The following is a 4,849-nucleotide window of genomic DNA, read 5'->3' on the forward strand; positions in this document are numbered from 1 at the left end:
AAAGTCCAAACATGAATGAAGACTAAAAAAATGTAAAGATAGTTTATTATTGATTATAAACAAATTTAGAGTGATTATATTTTCTGGTCAAGTCCTTTCTGCAAATTCTAACACTCTACCTTGTATGTAATGTAACTTATGCGGCGCCAATAGAATTTTAACCCATTCAAGTCTTTGAGAAGTGACATTTGTCAATGTGTAAAAGGCAACTTTGAAGCAGGACTATAGGCAAGGTCATTAATTTTTACTGGCTAATTTGTAAAACCAGGAGCGATTTAGAAAAAAATACAATGATCACGCTTTCCTCGTAAATATTTGCAGAGTCGTTTTTTAGGATACAGGGAACAGAGAGGTCAGGATGGACACACATGCACTCAAAAGCAGAGACACTATACACTTGCATATACTAGTATTCTTCTCCAGAGCAGCCCCTGTGGCAAGGGAAAAGGAAAAGAAAGTCATCATATTTCTGTTTAAATGTATTATTTCCTATTATAAGGGGAATGCATTATTATGCAAGTAGTACACAAGGTATTATACAAGTATCAGAAATGGCAGTAAAGCAATAAACTGGCCGTGGTGGCTCCAACTTTCAGGCACAAACATTGCTAACTCCTGCTGTTCTCTGTGCATCGCATGTGGATGCGTCACTGGTGGGTGTATGGAGACAGCCTTCCGCGCAGAACTCCTTAGTAATCCAGGTGCCTTTCATTGTGGGCAGATGAACTGCTTTTTGACATTTCCTGGTGGTTCTTTATACTTCTTGGCTTTGTGAAAGACAGTGTAAACAGGCAGGTATATGATGTTCCTACAATGGAAGTTAATTAATGTAAGATTTTTGGGAAATGAGCTCTTCTGAGAGAGTGCTTGACATTTCTGAATCACAGAACTGTTCTTGAAGGTAGGGGTGTTGGGAGGAAATGGATGTAAAGGAGAAAGAAAGAGCCCCTTTTGTGTCCTAATTCTTCCACTTCTCTCCCATTCACTCTGGTGCCCACGCCTCTCCCTAGGCTCAAGGAAATTCCGTAGGCAACTCAAAGGCCACAACAAACACAAGGAGAGCTCAGAATCCCATACAATTAGTTACCTACTTTGTATTTGTGCAAACTTCCAGGAAATGTGGATATTTGCATAGGACACCATTTAGAAGTGGAGAACAAATGGCCAGTGTTTGAAGGTAAAGACAGGGAGGGAAGGCCTGGAGGGGAGGGAGTGTAGCTATGAAAGGGCAGCACGAGTAATCCCTGAGGTTCTGTATCTTAAATATAAATAAATGCAGCACAAGTTTTGCAACCTGATACCTTTAGGTGAAACAGAGTAAATGGTACATGGGATCTCTCTGTGTTATTTCTTACAACTGCATGGGAATCTTCAATTGTCTCAAAATAAAAATGTTTAATAAAAACCGTAAAATTGATTAATTATCTTGTTTTTATAGAAATCTCTGGAAATACCCACATCCACATGCATGGTTAGAGATCACTTGCCAAACCTTTTTGGGAGTATGCATTTTAATTTTATTTAAATAAAATATACAAACACTTGTCAGTGTAGAGTTTATGTTGAATATATTTACCTTGATTTGATATTTTATTTAATTTGAAGTTGTTTATGTATTATTTTCAAAAGCTTAGTAGTAAGAAGAGTTGTTTCTTTTTTATTTTGTTGTTAATCCTCACCTGAGGATATTTTCCCCATTGCTCTTCAGAAAGAGTAGAAGGGAGAGAGAGAGGGATATAGGGAAGGAAGGAGGGGGAACAAAGAGAGAGAGAGAGAGAGAGAGAGACGAGGGAGAAGAGAGAGAAAGAGAAAGAGAGAGAGAGAGAGAGAGAGAGAGAGAGAAACATTGATGTGAGAGACACATTGGTTGGTTGCCTCCTGCACATGCCCCAACCCAGGCCTGGCATCAAATGGGCAGCCCGGGTATGTGCCCTTGACAAGAAATTAAAACCGAGACCCTTCAGTGTGTAGGGCGATGCTCTAACCACTGAGCAACCGGCCAGGGCAAGAAGATTTGTTTCTGAAAGCATGGTGCAGTGTTATGGTTAAAAGCACAAGGGTCAGCCTGCGTTGTTTGAGTCCTATCACTTATAAGCCCTGAACTTGGGCAAGTTCTTTACCCACTCAGCCTCGCTCTGCTCTCTTAAAAGGATGACCACAGAAGCTGTCTCATAGCATTGCTCTCAGGATGAGGCACATGGATGCACATGACACATGTAGAATAGAGCTCGACACAAAGCGTGTATTAGCTGCTCCTGTCATAATGATGATGTTGCTTTACAAGCATCACCGGTTCTTGGAAAACTCATGTCGCCCCTAGTTGTAGGCAGCATCGTGATCCTCATCACAGATAGCTGGGAGGGGGAGTGCCTTGCCCAAGGTCACGGAGCTTGTAATGTTGAAAGGACCGTGTTTGAATGACTCCACTCTGAGTTTGTCACTGAGATACTCCAGCATTTTCTTCTGTTGTAATCACACTACATATTATTAGGCACAGAAACATCTGCGTTTTCTATTTCAACAAGAGTGATGTAGAAAGGACATTAGCGATAATCAAAAAAGAAAAGCAGGTTTCCTTGCTAGATTCCCACTACTTTGGGCTCTCCTGGGCCCAGAAGGCATCTTCCTGTGGTATTTTGGTTGTTCCATTTTTTCATCCTGGACAAACCCCAAGGAGTGAAGAGGTGTAGAGAAACCAAGAGTGGAAGCCGCCCAGAGTTCATTCTCAGAGCTTCGGAAAAGTTGAGGTTTTGATTTCAGTCCAATAAAGGGTCAAGACTCAGGTCAGGTCTTATTTTATATCAAATGACTGCCTTCGTTTTGCAATAATCTGGTAGTTAGAATTGCGGTGCTTCTGGTTTTAGCTAGCCTTTGAGGGGAAATGCTGAAATTAATCTTTTCAATGAAAAAGGATTCAACGATTTGCCACAACTACCAAAACAGGGACTTCCTGGGAAAAGAATGACCATTTGCTAAACTGATTGTCGTGTATGGTAAAATTGTGTGTGTGTGTGTGTGTGTGTGTTGAATATGTGGGAATGGGCAACTATGTATCTTTGCCAGGTATATGTGTGTATGTGAAAAATCTTGGCCAAACTGGAAAATTAAAATAATTTACCAAATAATAGATAGCATAGCATAGTTATTAAGAGCACAAGCTTTGGAGCCAGACTTTAAGTTCCAATCTTGGCTTTGCCACTTGAAGATGTGTGGCCTTAGGTCTTAGTTTTCTCACCTGTGAGAATGGGAATGCAATAATAGTAGAGTTTCATCCAGTGGTTTTGGGAGGCAATAATACACATATGTAAAACACCTAGAAGGTGTGTGGTATAAAGAAAGTGCTTAATACATTTTAGCTGTACTAAATAATTGCATAATTAAATGCCAACCATAGGCTGAGTTCTGACTTCAGTTATTTTAGTTATTTATATAAGAAAAATTTTCCTAAATATTAGTAGTGTTAAGCAAGTTAAGGCAATTAAGTATATGCCACAAATTGAAACATTATTAAAAAGCAACCCAAAAGGGGATGTAATAGCCCAACTACAATTATTTTTTTAAATAGGGATTTACATTTCTCATATAGAAGGTTTTGGCCCAGGATGTCACTAGAGTTAGAATATTGACTAGTGCCAGTGTTTCTGCAGCTTCCCCAACATTTTTTTAAATAGTTGCAAACCTTCCCATTCTCCTTCAAATCAGGACCACATCAGGAAGGCAGTGTATCTTTCTAGGAAAGCTCAGATTTCCCTCAAGCCCCAATCTCTGGCAGTATTTTCCAAACACTTTCTAACATCCCATAAAAATCCAAGTAATATTTTTGTCCCAGTCTCCTGAGCACCCTTAGCTGCAAGGTAGTCTGGAAAAGTATGTGGTAGGATTGCCATGACTAGCCTAGCCCACTCATGACCCATTGCTTTTGGGCTGGGCATTTTTTCATTATAAACACAATCAGAGTTCTGTTAGAAATTACGGGGAAATCACTATTGAGTAGGCAACCATCCATGTTTGCCATCCAGGGCCTCAGGGCACAGAGCAAAAGGGAGAGCATGAGGTAGTTAGATGAGGCTGCCTGGGGGCAAAGGGTAGAAGAAAGAATGTTTGAAATGAAATGCTGACTCTGGATCAGCAGAGACACTTCAAAGCCAAGACAGAGTCCAGGAGTAACAGGAGCAAAACCAGGCTGGAAAGGTGAGATGGGTGAGGTGAGCCAGGGTAGAATAGACCAATCAAGAGGAAAGAAGCCTTCAGGAGGATTGGGAATGGTAAATTTAGTGAGAGATGGAGAATCCGTTGTTGGAGGAAACACTACTTGTTTCCTTGTTTTACTCTACTAAACTGACCAGCCAATAAATGGTCAAGAACTTGGTATTTTCAACAAATTGGGAATGTACCTTCTTTTCATATATTCACAGAGTACCAGCAGAAATTAAAATCTCCAATAAATTACAATATTATGCCATATTGTCTAACCAAGTTAGAAACCAGATAATAGCAAATAGTAAACTTTTCTAAAATTTTATGTGTAACAGTTTAAAATATCTGTGAACAAAAATTTATTGGTATATTAAAGTATATTTATGTGGAGTCTTATATATGGATAAATTAAATAACTTACTGGGTAAGAGTTCTAGTTTTCCTAGCAATACAAGATGTTTTTTATAGAGATCTATCTTTTATTGACTCTGCATTAAAAAATAAATTTATCCAAAATATTTCAGTGGACAGCTAACTAACCTAGCCAGAGAACTTACATGCATATATGCATTGACCATGGATACAGACAATAGGGTGGTGAAGGACAGGGGCAGGGTGGGAACCAGGTGGAGGGGGACAATGAGGGCGGGGG

This window comes from Myotis brandtii, unplaced genomic scaffold (assembly GCF_000412655.1).
Source record: "Myotis brandtii unplaced genomic scaffold, ASM41265v1 scaffold412, whole genome shotgun sequence".
Classification (NCBI taxonomy): domain Eukaryota; kingdom Metazoa; phylum Chordata; class Mammalia; order Chiroptera; family Vespertilionidae; genus Myotis; species Myotis brandtii.